The sequence below is a fragment of the Callospermophilus lateralis genome, chromosome 13 (genome assembly GCF_048772815.1).
Source record: "Callospermophilus lateralis isolate mCalLat2 chromosome 13, mCalLat2.hap1, whole genome shotgun sequence".
Classification (NCBI taxonomy): domain Eukaryota; kingdom Metazoa; phylum Chordata; class Mammalia; order Rodentia; family Sciuridae; genus Callospermophilus; species Callospermophilus lateralis.
In genome coordinates this window covers 28707391-28725677 of record NC_135317.1, presented here as the reverse complement: position 1 = coordinate 28725677, position 18287 = coordinate 28707391, and positions in this window count along the sequence as shown.

The window sequence follows — 18287 nt, the reverse complement described above, 5'->3', positions numbered from 1 at the left end:
CCAGATGCCTGTGACACCAGTTTCACAGGTTTGTAGCAAAAGGAGAAAAATGGGCACCATGGAGGGAGTTTTTCATAAGGCCAAATTTATTCTGTTTAAGAGTCGCCAGGCTGGGGTGTGGCTCAGTGGCAGAGCGCTTGTCTAGCATGTGCAAGGCCCTGGCTTCAATCCCCAGCACCATACGCACACACAATCTTAAAGAGCCCTTTATTCTGAGATAATGGCTTTTATTCTTTTTTGGAATTGCAATGTTTGGTCCTCTGTGAAGTGGGGGTGACAGTAGATGATAGGATCTAACACATAGAAAAGTTAAGCATGTTAAACTATGGGGTGAAGGGGTGAGATTTTACTCAATTTTAAAATCCCAAAGACCTGGGATATGATGATTGTGATTATGACTCCCACGTCTGTATTTCCATCTCCAACTTCTCTCTTGAGTTCCAGACCCGTCAATTCGAACTACCTGCTGGAGGTCTTACCTGCATGGGCTAGGAGCACCTCCAATTGAATACGTCTAACATGGAAGTTTTCATCTTCCCTCTTCCTTCCTCTCTTCTATTCTGTCTTGAAATAAGCCCAGATTTTCCATCTTCTTCCCGATTCCCTTATATGGCCAGGATGTGGCTCTTCACTTCATCACTCAGGCTCAGCAATGTCGAGTTCCAGCTCACTCCTTCCCCTTCCTCATTCTCTGTGTCCGACGGGTTGCTAAGTTCTGTTGCTCTGACCTCAGATGAGTTCCCTGAATTTGTTCCTGCTCTGCATTTCTGCCTCTTCCCCTTTCAGTCCCTAACAGCTTCCCCAGTGCCGTCCTGCTCCATCACACCCTCTCCAGCTGCCAATCACTGTCATCAACAGTCCTCACCACCAGGTTCTCCTCATGAGCTGTAAAATAGTCCTGGATCCCGAACCCACTACCCCGGTCTCTCTGTGGTTGTCCCCCAGCCCCCCTGCTCTGCTCGTTTTCTATTCTTTCCCCCTCCTCAGTTCCCAACTTCAAGTCACGATGATCTAGTTATCAAATAACCGTACCTTCTCCCTTTGTTCCTTGGCTAGATTGACATGCTTTGGATTCCTCTCCAAATAATCAAACCCGATTCAGTCTTCAAGATCTAACTTCTTTCATGAAGCTTTTCTTCAATTTTCTCCCACCCATCTCCTTCCTGCACACAACACTCATCAGGGTATTTCTGCCCTTTTCTTGAAGCTCTTGGATGGCTGTTCCATCACTCTTAGAATGAAGATCAAAAAACTCTTAGCATTGCTTAAAGGCCTCACTTCTCACCACCCCATGGTTCGTTTCATGTGTCATCTTGACCTTGGACACGGAATGACCAGAAATTTGATCAAACATTCTAGGTGTTTCCCTGAAGGTGTTTTGAAATGAGATGAATATTTATATCAGGGGATTGATTAAAGGCAGATTGCCTTCCCTCATGTGTATGGGCCCCGTCCAATCAGTGGAAGACCTAACGAGAACTAAGAGCCTGTTCTGAACAGGTGGGAATTCCTCCTGTCCAGTGCCTTTGAGTGGACACATCTGCTGCCTTTTAGACGGCAACCATTGGCTCTCCTGATTCCCCAGCCTTTGGACTCAGACTGGACCTAAACCCTGGGTTCTCCTGGGTCTCCATCTTGGTGACTCACTTCTGGAGCTTGTTAGCCTCCATACTTGTGAGAGCCAATGAGTCTTTCTCTTTATAATGCTCGGTTCCGTGTCTGGGGAGAAACCTGGTTCACACACTCCCTCCCCACTCTGCTTTCCTCAGTGGTTCTGCTCTTTCAGTCCTTATAATCACTAGGCCCCTTCCCACCTGGGAGCACTCCAGCCTTCCTTCATGTCCACCTTCAAGGTCCACAGGAACCATCACTTCCTTAAGAAAGCCCGGCCCCAGGGAACCCCACACCCAGACCCAGGCAGGCCAAGTCCCTCTGAACTCCTTCCCTATACCCACCAGGACAGTCCTTTCAATTTTTATTTGTGAGATTACTTGCTTACAGATCATTAGCTTTCTGGGGGCAGGGACCCCACCTGTCTCGCTCATCACTATGGGGTCAGTACAGGGCACAGGGCCCTGAATGGATGACGACTGAGTCGCTGGACCCCTGGGCTTGAGGCCGAGTTAGCCCAAAGTGATTGTGTTCTATGGGAGACAGGGAAATGGTCAGGTGAAGAAACAAACCACCTGCCCAATTTGTCTCTGTCAAGAAACAAATTCTGAAGAAAAAGTTGGAAAAATTGCTCTTTCTCTCACTGGGATGAGATAAAATTCAATCTAATTAAGGCAACAAGGTGCTTCTGCTTGGGTCATTTTGTTCGTCTTGGTTTTTAAAGCGTGTGCACAGCAGGATGATAATAAATGACTGAGAATCAGGGCAGATGAAATCCTAATTTTTGTGGTTTTTTTGGTACCAGGGATTGAACTCAGGGGCAATCAACCACTGAGCCTTATTTTGTATTTGATTTAGAGACAGAGTCTCACTGAGTTGCTTCGCGCCTCACTGTTGCTGAGGCTGGCTTTGAACTCACGATACTCCTGCCTCAGCACCCCCCCCAGCCATTGGGATTATAGGCGTGCACCACTGCACCTGGCTGAAATCCTTATTTTTATTTATTCACTTTTCTCCATCTCTTACTAGCCATTATGACTTCCTTATGGTAATAAACGTGATTTAGAGTTTGTGTTCGTTCTTTTTTTTTTTTTTTTAATTTTTTTTAAAAGAGAGAGAGAATTTTAATATTTATTTTTTAGTTCTCGGCGGACACAACATCTTTGTCTGTATGTGGTGCTGAGGATCGAACCCGGACCGCACGCATGCCAGGCGAGCGCGCTACCGCTTGAGCCACATCCCCAGCCCTAGAGTTTGTGTTTTTAAGTTAAAATGTATGTACAAATTGTAGCTCCCTATGTGCCTCGGTGTTTTCACTTGACAAAGACTTCGCATGAAGCAGATTGGCCTCAAGCCTCAAGGCCTCCCTGAACACTGGGAGAAGCGAAGCTGGAGTCACTGGTGTTTCCTGTGGGCCCGCCATAGCGCTGTCCCCACAGGCCTTGTGGCTCCCTCCTCCCTCCTCCTCCTCTGCCTTCCCTGGTCCTCCCACACACAAGGACCTGGTCAGTTTCCATCAGACGTTTGAAATGGAGAATTCTTTATTTCCCCTGTGGTCTTCTAAGTCTTCTTTAGAATCCTCCAGAGGACACAACATGAAATCAACAAAAGAAATGGGCTCCAAAATAGAACTGAAGACCTTGGTCCCAGAGGCCATCAATTGGTTAACAGCTGTGAGCTGGGGATTGACCCCAGCACATGCCAAGCCTGTGCTCTGCCACCGACCTACACGTCCAGCCCCAACAAATGTGTCTCCAGAGTCTCCCTGGAGATCTGTGATGGAGTAGATGCTGGAGAGCTACAAAAGTACCGCATTACCGACATCTGTCCCTAATTAAGTAACATTTACTAGATAGTCTTCATGTGCAATGCAGGAGACAGTGTGTAGTGTCATGGATGGAAAGCCAGGGCCACTGGAAAGGGGGTGTCAGGAAGAAAGGCAGGCAGACAGGTGGTGAAGACACTTGGTGGTCCTTGCTGCGAAGTTGGAAGGGTTCACGCCGAGATCTGCAAAGGAGCATGAGTCTCACTGGGCTTGTTCTTAGGTAGGTTCTTTCTGTGTGGCTCCTGGAATGCTGTTCCCCCAGATATCTTCAAGGCCAACTCCCTCACCTTCAAGTCTTTCCAAATGCCACCTTTGCAGTGAAGCCTCCCTGACCATGCAATTTAAAATTGCAATTTCCACTCCCCGGAATATTCCCCACCCGGCACACTTGAATCCACTTGACCTTTTCTATTTCTTCTTTTTATAGACTTGTCATCCTTGAATATATTGTATAATATCCTTATTTTGCATATGAGTTTTTTATTCCTGACCCCCAAACACTAGAATGTAGATTCTACAAATGGTGGTCTGTTTTATTCACTGATGTATCTTAAGTGCCTAGAACAGTACCTGCTGTGTGGTACTGCTGTGTGTCAAACAATGCCTGACGTGTTTGCAAATGGGTTTACCTTTGTACATCCTCAGAAGCATTATTATTCTATTGAAATTGATAAATAATTTATCAACATCTGTCAGCTGGTTCTTATTTCTTTTGTTTCCTGTTTCTTAAGTAGCTGAGAGACAATCTTTTTTTTTTTTTTTTTTTTTTTTGCTAATGGAGGTATTTCATTTGCCTCCAAGTGACAGGGGTTAGATGATTATCACTCAAATTTCAGGTGCTAAAGACAGAATGAACAGAAGAAGCAAGATGTAGGATGAGACTTGTCTAAATCACATTTAGACAAGTGAGTGAAAGTCACAGGGAGAGCATTCCTGGTACCCCATACAAGAGATGCCGAGGGTGTTGGGACAAGGCCAGTCCACAGGTCACGGAGAACCCAGGTGAAGCAGGAGGGAGGGGCTGGACTCTGAGAACCAGGAGAGCTGGGCAGAGGAGTTTTGTCACTTTGGGTTGAGCCACAGGGAGACGCAGGAGGGGAGCGGCCTGTAGAAGCTCGCTGTAGGAAAGTCTCCTGGTGTCTCTCTATGGACTGAGCTGCTCAGTGGAGTCAAGGGAGCCGTCTGGGAATTTGTGAGCCACAGACTAGTGAAGTCAGAACAGTGAGTGGCTGTTCCTCCTTTCCAGACAGTTTCCTTTCCCTGCGGCCTATCTTGCTTTTGTTTACCTGTTTGTTTCAACCTGACCAGGATAATCTAAAGAGATTTTGGAAGAAGCAACAGATTTTTTTTTCCCAATTCTTTTATTATGAAAAATTTCAAACATGCAGAAATATGTAACAGTATATTATTATACACATGTTTGTGTGTATGTGTGTGTGTGTGTGTCTTTTCTCTATTCAACAACTGAAACAGCAGAATTCTAACTGGGTATGGTTTAATCTGAGAAGCTACAGATGGTGGGTCACAGTAGGTCCATTATATATACAAAGCATATTTTTCCATCGGTTATGCTAAGACCTGAGATTCAATATCTGGTCATATTTTCTCATTAGAACTTCTATAGAGTCAAGATTATCATACATTTTTAGCATACTTGGTCCTTGCCATGACCCCCTGCATGAAGTCACCATTCCTTATGTAAATGACGAAGAGCGGGTCGTGCCGGCTCACTGCATCTATGCACCTGTGACTGTCATCGGTGCCAGCAAAATATTTTTTAAGCGTTTGTGGTAGCTGTATAGAAATGAAAAATATTATTTTGATCCTCTTGAAAGAAAATAAAAGCATATGTGGCTAATGTTTTATGCCAAACTCCCTGGGGATGAGGAGCCCCTGGGTGCTTCAGCTGGCGGGTCCTCAGCTGGAAAGCCAGAGGTCAAAGGGAGGTGTGGAGGGAACTAACAAGGAACCATGTCAGCTGGCGAGTGGCTGTTCCTCCTTTCCAGACGGTTTCCTCTCCCTGCTGCCTGTCTTGCTTTTGTTTACCTGTTTGTTTCAACCTGACCCAGTGGTACTTTCTGTCTCAGGTCGCAGGCCCAGGCGATGCCATGTTCTCACCGCCCTTGTCACTCATAAATTCTCTCACTGGCGACTTGTTAAAAATTCCAATTCAGTAAGTTCAAACCATCCCAGGGTCTCTGTATTAAAACCATAGATGCCATGAACTTGCCAGAGTTATTTGTGTAATAATGAGATGCTTTGTATTCTCATTATTATTCTCAGCATTTATAATGAACGCTGCCCACCTCCAGATCCCTGGAGCCAAGCCAAGACAAATGATTTTTTTTTTTTTTTTGACTCTAGAGGATTCTGTGCCATTGAGATTCCTGACTGTTTAGCTCTCAGAATAATTGTCTCTAGGTCTATGAGGACAATTCCTTATTTAGAGGAATGGGCTTAGTGGTAGTGGGATGCGACACTCCTTCAGGATAGATTTGGAACCACCCAGCTAACAGAGCTGTATGGAACCCAAGTGCCAAACAGTAGATTCTGGAAGTAGAGAAAGGGAGGGGGTGTACCATGCCCAGCTTCTCAGGGGGAAAAGTTCCATCCCTCCCAATGCATCATCCCTCCCTCAGTTCTATTTGTCTGGCTCATGAAGACAGATATTCTTGTTCCTTTTATCCAATCTTTTTAAATCTTATTTTTAATTACATACGTAACACATAAATACATTCTCACTGTAAAAAATGATTTTTGATAAAGACAAAAATCTTTTCTAATTCTTGCTAGGTCTGAACGTGACCCTCCCTCCACCCCCATACGTATGTTGAAACTTATTAACTAAGGGACAGTATTAAGAAGATGGGTCCTTGAGGAGGTGACTAACTCATGAGGACAGGTGCTTTGTGGATGCAAATAGGGTATTTATTTATTTATTTATTTATGATACTAGGGATTGAACCCAGGGGTGCTCTACCACGGAGCTATATACCCTGCCCTTTTATTTATTTATTTATTTTTAAAATTTTGGAACAGTGTCTAGCTAGCTATATTGGCCAGGCCTGCCTGGAACTTGAGATCCTCCTGCCTCAGCCTGCCAAACAGCTGGGATTACAGGTGTACCCCATGGCACTCAGCAGGGTCCTTATTTCTAAAGGGGCGTGAGGGAGGGGTTTCTCCCTTTTCCTATCCTTTCTGCCATATGAGGACACAGTGTTCAAGGTGTCATCTTAGAAGCCCAGATGGCCCTTCACCAGACAATGTTTCTGGCATCTTGATCTTGAAATTCCTGACTTCCAGAGTTGTGAGAAACAAATTTCTATTGCTCAAAAGTTACCTAGTCTGTGATATTTTTTTAAAAAATAATATTTTAGTTGTTAATGGATCTTTATTTTATTTATTTATATGTGGTGCTGAGACTCAAACCCAGTGCCTCACACATGCTAGGCAAGTGCCCTACCACTGAGCCACAACCCCTGCCCTGATACTTTGTTTTTAACAGCACAAAGACAAACCTGCAATCACCAACCTACTTCCTTTCCCCCAAGCTAATTGATATTATCAGTCTGTTATAAGTCTGTCCAAATTTTCTGATATGCATTCTTGTGATCACAATTATATAAAGAAATGTATGACTTTACATAATTCATGTGTATGTTACACAATACTTCCTGCAGTGTTCTGCAACTTGCAGCTTTAGATTAACAATATGTCTTTGAGGTCTTTCCATAGACCATTGAGATGGACTTTTCCATATAAATTGTCACTCTTGATTTTTTCCGCTACATTGTATTCCAGGGATGTGCCAGAATCTAACCAGTATTCTTAATGATGGCTCTGTAAATTGTTTCCATTTTTCCCCCTATTGTTAATATTCTTTGCTGTTTTATGAACATACACACCTGAGTAATGAAGACAGATGGAGACTCAGCAGACACCTGCAGCGAATTGCACGGACTCAAGGAAATACTGTCAAATTGCCATCCAAAACCCAAACCAGACCAAAACAAAAAAGTGAAGTCAGTGCATCACCAGTGTATTGGAGAGAAACTCTTTCTTTCTTTCTTTCCCTTTCCTTCCTTCCTTCCTTCTTTCTTTCTTTCCTTCTGCCCGTTTTTAACTTTTTATTTTGAGAGAGGGTCTTATTAAGTTGCTTAGGGCCTCACTAAATTGCCAAGTCTGACTTTGAATTTATGATCCTCCTATCTCCCGAGCTGCTGGGATTACAGGTGTGTACCCTCATGCCCAAAAAGAACCTACTTCTTCATCTTGGATAAGGACAATCTAGAATTTTATTGTTTGTTCTGTAAAAACATAGCATTTCACTATTATAATTTTGTAATTCCATGAGTTTTAGTGGAGTTGAGAAACCTCATTAGCCATTAGTATTCTTCTTCTGTGAATTCTTCTGTCAATTGTCATTTATATTCTTTTTTTTTCTAATTTTTTTTAGATGTTGATGGACCTTTATTTTATTCATTTATTTATATGCATTTCTGGGGATCAAATCCTCACACATGCCAGGCAAGTGCTCTACCACTGAGCCACAGCCTCATCCCTATATTCTGTGTTAACTTTCAAAAACACACTCCCTCCATCTTTTATTTATCATTAAGATTGCTTTAGACATTTTTGGGGGGGGCGGGTTTACTGGAAATTGAATTGAGGGTATTTTATCACTGAGCTACATCCCCAGTCCTTTTTATTTTTTATTTTGAGATGGGATTTTGTAAGTCTCTGAGGCTAGCCTCAAACTTGTGATTCTTCTACCTCAGCCTCCAGAATCATTGGGATGACAGGTGTTTTTGACACTGGGCCTGGCCTGGCCTTTAAAAAAAACAAAAACAAAAACAAATATGAACAGAAGTATGTGTATTATTGGAGGGGCTTGAAAGAGAAATTCTGAGACTTAGGACCAGCCCCTCTCACCCTGGAAGGGCGCTCCCCCTAGGTGCCTCACCAAGGGCAGAGTCAGGCAGGGCTGAGGAGGCTTACCCAGTGTCTTATCTCTGCAGGCCCAGGGTATGTTTGGCTTAGATCTGATGTCATATGCTTGGTGTCTTAACTGCAGTTAAAAGGGGTGAGGTAAGGGGTGGGTCCTGCCATGGATCTAAAATGGCTTGAAGAGCTTAGAGTTATTAATCAGAAAACAGGCTGAATTTTTTTTTTTTTTTTTTTTTTTTTTTTTAGCTCTTTACAGTTTTGGAAATTTCTATTGTCTCACCCTGAAGCTCAGAGATTCTTTCCTCAGCTGTGTTCCATCCGTAACTGAGCCCATGGTAGGTGTGTGCCATTTCTTTTACAATGTTTTCGATTTTTAGCTTTTAAAAAAAAAAATCTTTCTTGGAGTTTCCATCTCTCTGCTCACATGGCCTGTCCTCACATGTTGTCTACGATTTTCCATCAGAGCCCTTAGCTTATCAGAGTTGTCTTCAGTTCCTGGTGAGATGACCTCCACATTCCTGCCATCAATGGCTCTGGTTCTGGGGCTTGCTTGGTTTTTGGGGTGTGAGTGCTGCGTGTGTGTGTTTTACCTTTGAGTAGGCCTTATAATTTTTTTGGTTGAAAGATGGAGGTGATGTAAAAGACACTTCAGCAAACAGCCCTTCAGTAATGTGGAAGTAAGATGCATCGGGATGGGAGAACTTCAGTCCTAGGATTAGGTGTGGGTCTTTTGGTGGGCAGTGGCCCTGGGGTGTGGACTTCACAAGGATTTTTGATTTGGGATCATTTTCTGCACCTTTGGGGGAACAGGACAGCTAGAAGAGGCTGTGTATGTCCCTTCTCTTCTAGACTCTGGTCGCTTAGGCTCTGATCAGGCGAACTAGCTCTTCAAGAGGGCAGACCTTATGAAGAACAAGGAAGTTCTGGTATACTGCAAAATGGTTTCTTTCCCCTCTTCTTGCCAGGATACAAGCACAAGGGATTTTTTTTTCCTCTAATATTAATTGTGAGTACCTGGCCAAGGTCCAGAAAGTAAAACTCACAAAAATGTATAGGCCACTGTGTGATTGAATCCTCTGGAGATTTTTAACTCTTAGACTTGTCCACATTGAACACAATGCAGACTCACAGTTAGACCTTCTGACTTCTGTTTGTGGGTATTTGCGAGGGCAAGTTAAAATTCTCTGGATGCGTCCATCTGTCTCTCCTATTCTGGGGACAGTGGTTTGCCCTGCAAACTGACTTCTTTTACAGGTTTAAGGAGGGTCGTTGTTTTTGCAATGCCTTTTAAATGACAGTATTCTCAGAGAATTCCTTTTGAGTTTGGAAGCTGAAGGATGCTGAGTCAGGTTTAACTACTTGCAAATCCTGGTAGGAGAACTGATTCTAAATGAGAGGCAGAGGTCAGCAGAACCTTCCAGGCCCTGGGGATCTCCTCCTGGGTGGTTTTCTTCCATCTACAGAAATACCCAGGGCTCTTCTGGGGTCTCCAGTGGTCCTGTGACCCTGTGAATTTGGCTTTGGTCAGCCCTCGCCCCTTGTCTTCCACTTGGCATGTTTCAACCTTCTCTAGATCTTCTGCCTCCCTGTTTCCACTGCCAGATCTTCCAGGCCTTCTAAGTCTCTGGGCATAACAGAAGGCTTGAAAAATCCCTTGGGGCTGGAGGTGTGGCTGGGGCTGCCAGCCACAGCTGTCCTGGGTCCTGTTCTCCTGGTTTGTCTCCTCTCAGAAGAGCCACCTCTGCATTGCTTTTCTCTGCTGGCCACACCCTGGCCACTTGCTCTCTGCCTCCTCCCATTCAGGCCCCTCTAACCTGCCACTTAATGCCATGCAGCCTTTTTCTCCCTACCCAGAGATTGGTTTGGGATCTTCTAACCCCTAATTGCGAGGGGAGTATCTGCAATTGAACCCGAGGGTCCCTAGGAAACCCACCATCTACTCCTGCCAGGTGAGCTCTCCCCTGGTTCCCCAACCCTACGATGCTCCCAAGCGGCCCTGCTAAATGCTTCAGTGTCTTGTCTCTGGGGTGTTTTAAGTTTCTGACTGCTGTTGCTGTGTCCTGAACCTGTCTGTCCAGGTGAGTGCTGGTTACCTTACATGGTAAGGTCTTGAAAGCCAGAGAAGAGGACCAGACCAGTTCTGTGCAATTCTCTTGGTATGGGTGATTAGCCCAGAACCATAAGCAATTAGGTACCCAATAAATGCTCCCTAGTGGTATAATATGCATGAAATCATGCCCTTTATTATACTTTTCTGGGTACTTTGGTGAACTTATCCATTGAACTTGGTGGAAAGTGAGTGGATGGTGGTAATTGATTTTAAAAGCTTTTTTCAGGGATTGAATTTCCAATTTCCATGCGCATAATTCACATTTCCAGAACTGCATCAAATCAGATCCTCGAGGTTTCAGGTCACTTTTAGTCCCCAAATGAGTTGCCATGCATACATTCGAACGAATGTGAGTAAGGTCAGCCCATTCTTGACATGGAGTCCTTCCAGTGCTGCCGGGTGGCTTGTTATTCTATACTGGAGAAAAAAATTAAGGGTGGAGACTCTTTCCCCATCTCTGGGACCTCCCAGGCCCTTGTCTGTCCTTATCTGCCAAAGACACATTGCTTCATGCCGGGTTTTTCTTTTTAAACCGTGTATTTATATGATTTGAAGTTACTTTTTTTAAAAAGAGTTTGGACAGTCTGTCACCTTGTGTAGACTTGTGTTCCTCACAGCTCTTTGTAAGGCACCATCAGAATGTCACTCTGATAATTACCCTGGGTCTATCTGCTAAGAGCTGGGTCAGGAGACTGAGATGGAGGCTCTAATCCTGTCCCAGATGGGAATCACCACAGCGTCGGGGACCCTCAGCAACGTGGAAGCAAAAGTTGCTGCATGAATGCAGAATGGGAAGTGGGTTTAAATGATTTGCCCCAGGCCACATGTCACCACTAAATAAAAGAGCTCAGGACTTCCTGCCTCATGGTCCAGGGCAGACAGGAAGTCCACAGAGCCAGCTCCAACAGGATGCTGAGCAACCTGCAAGAAGGGACTTTCCCCCGTGGCTTTGTGAAGGTAGTTTCTTCCTGACTATGTCCATGAATAGCCCCCTGTGGGGCTCCCTGGTCTTCTGTCAAGGGCCACGGGTCAGGCACAGCCCCTCAGGAGCTGGGTGCTGGCTGAAGACCATGCTGACTCTCAGGACCACTGCGAACCTCCTGGGCATGTTTCCAAGGCTACGGTGTTTGGGGCTTGCCCATCAGAGCAAGGGAGACAAGCTGGCTGTCCAGAAAGGGCACTTTTGTGGCAGAAGGGCCCTGCTGGAGCTCGCTGTCCATTAAGCTGGAACAAGGACTCTGAGGGGGGCAGGAGTCAAGAAGAGAAGAGGGGGAGGAAGGGAAGGAGGGGAGAATCGTGGGTAGAGAGGGTGTGTGGAGTGGGGAGAAGAGAAAGTGGGCTCCCTGTCCCATTTAATTTCTATTTCAAAACCATTTTCCTGTCCCTTTGTCCCTGCCAGCTTCCTGGTGTTCCGACTGTTCTCTTTGGTGTGTTTGATTCCGTTGTTAGCTTTGCCCTTTGTCCGTTTTCCACTTTGGCAGCATTGATCCAGGCTCCCCCTGCCCCACCTCCTGCTGGTTCCTACCGTTTCTAGAACATACTTTAGAGACAGCACTCTTCTTAGGAATTGGGTAAAAAGCCCTATTTTTCACAAGATCATTTTTTCCCTTTCCCTTAAAAGTCTCTTTCTCTGATTTCTCTAAATTTCATTGCTCATTTTCTTTCACCAACTTCTTTCTCCACTTCCCCAAGTTGGGGTGTGTGTGTGTGTGTGTGTGTGTGTGTGCACGGGCGCCCACACGCTCATGCATGCGCACGCAACAGCTTTATTGAGATATAATTCACACATGGTATGACTCACCCATTTAAATTGTACAATTGAATGGTGTTAAGTATATTCACAAAATTGTGCAACTATCATCCCAGTCAACTTTATTTTTTTTTATGGTTGTTCAAAACATTACAAAGCTCTTGACATATCATATTTCATACATTAGATTCAAGTGGGTTATGAACTCCCATTTTTACCCCAAATACAGATTGCAGAATCACATCGGTTACAGATCCACATTTTTACATAATGCCATATTAGTAACTGTTGTATTCTGCTACCTTTCCTATCCTCTACTATCCCCCCTCCTCTCCCCTCCCATCTTCTCTCTCTACCCCATGTACTGTAATTCATTTTTCTCCTTGTTTTTTTCCCCATTTCCCTCACAACCTCTTATATGTAATTTTGTATAACAATGAGGGTCTCCTTCCATTTCCATGCAATTTCCCTTTTCTTTTTTTTTTAAAAGATTAAAAATGTTAATCTTTTCCTCCTGCTCTTCCTCCCTGCTCTGTTCTTAGTTGCTCTCATTATATCAAAGAAGACATTTGGCATTTGTTTTTTAGGGATTGGCTAGCTTCACTTAGCATAATCTGCTCTAATGCCATCCATTTCCCTGCAAATTCCATGATTTTGTCATTTTTTAGTGCTGCGTAGTACTCCATTGTATATAAATGCCACATATTTTTTTTTATCTATTCATCTATTGAAGGGCATCTATGTTGGTTCCACAGTCTGGCTATTGTGAATTGTGCTGCTATGAACATCGATGTAGCAGTATCCCTATAGAAGGCTCTTTTAAGATCTTCAGGGAATAGTCCGAGAAGGGCAATAGCTGGGTCAAATGGTGGTTCCATTCCCAGCTTTCCCAGGAATCTCCATACTGCTTTCCAAATTGGCAGCACCAATTTGCAGTCCCATCAGCAATGTACAAGTGTACCCTTTTCCCCACATCCTTGCCAGCACTTATTGTTGTTTGACTTCATAATGGCTGCCAATCTTACTGGAGTGAGATGGTATCTTAGGATGGTTTTGATTTGCATTTCTCTGACTGCTAGAGATGGTGAGCATTTTTTCATGTACTTGTTGATTGATTGTATGTCCTCCTCTGAGAAGTGTCTGTTCAGGTCCTTGGCCCATTTGTTGATTGGGTTATTTGTTATCTTATTGTTTAATTTTTTGAGTTCTTTGTATACTCTGGATATTAGGGCTCTATCTGAAGTGTGAGGAGTAAAAATTTGTTCCCATGATGTAGACTCCCTATTTACCTCTCTTATTGTTTTTCTTACTGAGAAAAAACTTTTTAGTTTTAGTAAGTCCCATTTGTTGATTCTTGTTATTAACTCTTGTGTTATGGGTGTCCTATTAAGGAATTTGGAGCCCGACCCCACAATATGTAGATCGGAGCCAGCTTTTTCTTCTATCAGACGCAGAGTCTCTGATTTGATATCAACTCCTTGTTCCATTTTGAGTTAACTTTTGTGCATGGCGAGAGAAGGGGATTCAGTTGCATATGGATTTCCAGTTTTCCCAACACCATTTGTTGAAGATGCTATCCTTCCTCCATTGCATGCTTTTAGCCCCTTTATCAAATATAAGGTAGTTGTAACTTTGTGGATTAGTCTCTGTGTCCTCTATTCTGTACCATTGGTCCACCCGCCTGTTTTGGTACCAGTACCATGCTATTTTTGTTACTATTGCTCTGTAGTATAGTTTGAAATCTGGTATCGCTATACTGCCTGATTCACACTTCCTGCTTAGAGTTGCATTTGCTATTCTGGGTCTTTTGTTTTTCCATATGAATTTCATGATTGCTTTATCTATTTCTACAAGAAATGCCATTGGGATTTTGATTGGCATTGTATTAAACCTATAGAGAACTTTTGGTAATATTGTCATTTTGATGATGTTAGTTCTGCCTATCCATGAACAGGGTACATTTTTCCATCTTCTAAGATCTTCTTCTATTTCTCTCTTCAGGGTTCTGTAGTTTTCATTGTATAAATCTTTCACCTCTTTTGTTAGGTTGATTCCCAAGTATTTTATTTTTATTTTGAGAATATTGTGAATGGGGTGTTTTTCCTCATTTCCGTTTCAGAAGTTTTGTCACTGATATACAGAAATACCTTTGATTTATGCGTGTTGATTTTACATCCTGCCACTTTGCTGAATTCATTTATTAGTTCTAGTAGTTTCTTTGTAGATCCTTTTGGGTCTTCTAGGTATAGAATCATGTCGACCGCAAATAGTGATAATTTAAGTTCTTCTTTTCCTATTTTTATGCCTTTAATTTCTTTCGTCTGTCTAATTGCTCTGGCCAGTGTTTCAAGAACCATATCGAATAGAAGTGGTGATAGAAGGCATCCCTGTCTTGTTCCAGATTTTAGAGGGAATGCCTTCAATTTTTCTTCATTCAGAATGATGCTAGCCTGAGGCTTAGCATAGATAGCTTTTACAATGTTGAGGTAAGTTCCTGTTATCCCTGGTTTTTCTAATGTTTTGAACATAAAGGGATGCTGTACTTTGTCGAAGGCTTTTTCTGCGTCTATCGAGATGATCATATGGTTCTTATCTTTGAGTCTATTGATGTGGTGAATAACATTAATTGATTTCCGTATATTGAACCATCCTTGCATCCCAGGGATGAATCCTACTTGATCATGGTGCACAATTTTTTTGATGTGTTTTTGTATCCGATTCACCAGAATTTTATTGAGGATTTTTGCATCTAGGTTCATTAGAGATATTGGTCTGTAGTTTTCTTTCTTTGAGGTGTCTTTGTCTGGTTTCGGAATCAGGGTGATGTTGGCCTCATAGAATTAATTTGGAAGAGCTCCCTCTTTTTCTATTTCCTGAAATAACTTGAAAAGTATTGGTATTAATTCTTCTTTAAAGGTTTTGTAAAACTCTGCTGTATACCCATCCGGTCCTGGGCTTTTCTTGGTTGGTAGTCTTTTGATTGCTTCTTCTATTTCATCCATTGATATTGGTCTGTTCAAATTGTGTGTGTCCTCCTGACTCAGTCTGGGCAAATCATATGACTTAAGAAATTTATCGATGTCTTCACTATCTTCTGTTTTATTGGAATATAGGGTTTCAAAATAATTTCTAATTGTCTTCTGTATTTCTGTAGCATCTGTTGTGATATTTCCTTTTTCATCCTGTATGTTAGTAATTTGAGTTCTCTCTCTTCTCTTCGTTAGCATGGCTAAGGATCTGTCGATCTTATTTATTTTTTCGAAGAACCAACTTTTAGTTTTGTCAATTTTTTCAATAATTTCTTTTGTTTCAATTTTGTTGATTTCCGCTCTGATTTTAATTATTTCTTGCCTTCTGCTACATTTGCTGTTGTTTTGCTCTTCCTTTTCTAAGGCTTTGAGATGAAGTGTGAGCTCATTTATTTGTTGGTTTTTCCTTTTTTTGAGGAATGACCTCCAGGCGATGAATTTCCCTCTTAAAACTTCTTTCATTGTGTCCCATAGATTCTGATATGTTGTGTCTGTATTTTCATTTATCTCTAAGAATTTTTTGATTTCCTCCTTTATGTCTTCTGTAACACATTGATCATTCAGTAACATATTGTTCATTTTCTATGTAATGTAGGATTTTTCCTTCCTTCTTTTATCATTGATTTCCAGTTTAATTCCATTATGATCAGATATGGTGCGTGGTATTATCTCCACCCCTTTATATTTACTGAGGGTTGCCCTATGGCATAGTATATGGTCTATTTTTGAGAAGGATCCATGTGCTACTGAGAAAAAAGTATATCCACTTGATGATGGTTGATATATTCTATATAGGTCAGTTAAGTCTAGGTTATTGATTGTGATATTGAGTTCTATAGTTTCTTTATTCTTTTGTTTGAAGGATCTGTCCAATGGTGAGAGAGGTGTGTTGAAGTCACCCATAATTATTGTGCTGTGGTCTATTTGTTTCTTGAACTTGAGGAGAGTTTGTTTTATGAACGTCGCAGCACCCTTATTTGGTGCATAAATATTGATAATTGTTATGTCTTGTTGGTGAATGGTTCCTTTTAACAGTATATAATGTCCTTCCTTATCTCTTTTGATTAACTTAGTCTTGAAGTCGATTTTATTCGATATGAGGTTGGCCACCCCTGCTTGCTTACGAGGACCGTGTGTGTGGTATATTTTTTCCCAACCTTTCACCTTCAGCCTGTGTATGTCTTTTCCAATCAGATGTGTCTCCTGGAGGCAGCATATTGTTGGATTTGTTTTTTTTTAATCCATGTTACCAGTCTATGTCGCTTTATTGGAGAGTTTAAGCCATTAACGTTTAGAGTTACTATTGATATATGGTTTGTACTTCCAGCCATGTTTGATTATTTATCTTTTTTTTTTTTTAATTTAGTTTGTTTCTCCATGATTAGCTTTCCCCCTGCCCTCTGTCTTTACTGAGGTACTTCCCACTGTTGGTTTTGGTTATTGTTTTTCATTTCTTTGTCGTGTAGTGTTTTGCCCAAGATGCTTTGCAGTGCTGGTTTTCTGGCTGCAAATTCTTTTAACTATTGTTTATCATGAAAGATTTTTATTTTGTTGTCGTACCTGAAGCTTAATTTTGCTGGATACAAAATTCTTGGTTGGCATCCATTGTCTTTCAGTGTTTGAAATACGTTGTTCCAAGATCTTCTCGCTTTCAGCAAGATGAAAAATCCGTTGTTAGCCTTATTGGTTTACCCCTGAATGTAATCTGCCTCCTTTCTCTTGTAGCTCTTAATATTTTCTCTTTGTTCTGTATAATGGATATCTTCATAACAATGTGTCTTGGCATTGGTCTACTGTGATTTTGTATGCTTGGTGTCCTGTATGCATCTACAATTTGTATATCCATTTCCTTTTGTATTTCTGGAAAGTTTTCTATAATTATTTCATTCAGCAGGTTACTCATTCCCTTGGTTTGAATCTCCATATCTTCTTCTATCCCGATGACTCTTAAGTTTGGTTTTTTATGTTATCCCATATCTCTTGGATGTTTTTCTCGTGATTTTTTACCAGCCTTTCTGAGTTGGCTAGGCTCTTTTCAAGATGATATATTTTGTCTTCATTATCTGACGTTCTGGCTTCTACTTGCTCCACTCTGTTAGTGATACTCTCATTTGAGTTTTTAATTTGGTTTATAGTTTCCTTCATTTCTAGAATTATTTTTTGATTTTTTTATAATCTCTCTCTCCTGATAAAGATGCTTATTTGCTTCTTTTATCTGTTTATGTAATTCATTTTCAATGTGTTCTTTCACTGTTTGAATTTGCTGTCTCATATCCTCTTTAAGATTCCATTCCATCCGTCTAAGGTATTCCTTGAGTTCTTTATTTGGCCATTTTTCTGATGCCTCTAGGTCCTCCTGAATATTTAGGCTGTCCTGCATTGTTTGTACTCCTTTTCTTCCTTATTTTTTCATGCTGCTCATGTTACTTCTTGTTCTGTTTGACTGCTGAGTTACTGTTTACTCCTATAAATTTATTTGATGCTTGGGAGGAAAGGTATTAGAAGGGAAGGGAAGAAGTCACTGTCACCGCCGGTTTCAATGAAGTTATCTTGTCCGCCGCATTCTGGTGACGTCAGTTCTCTGCCATGGTGGTATCCGATGCAAATGGCGACAGTTCGTTCCCTTTGCCGGGTGACCAATGCAACGGGTGGGTCCTGACTGGCTCTCCCACGCCCCGTCTCAATCCTGTGGCCACTGCCTATGAAGGCTTGGTTGGTATTAACCTCCGCAGGTTCAGAAGGGCCGACCAGTTGTTTCAGCGGGATCGTTTAGTGCTGAGTCACAGCGGTTTGTCGGCGAGACGCAGGCGAATGGGAGCTTGAATTCAGCCGATCCGGGTTCGGTGTGTGTTCTGAGAGGCCCAGACTGTTTACCCCAGATCCACATCAGCTCAGCATTGCCTAGTGATCCTGAGCAAACAGCATTTAGTCAGTTTACGACTCCCTATCCCCGCGCAGCTGAAGAGGTCAGAGACTTGATCTCTCTGCGCCCGCCGCCATGTTGGATCTCCCCAG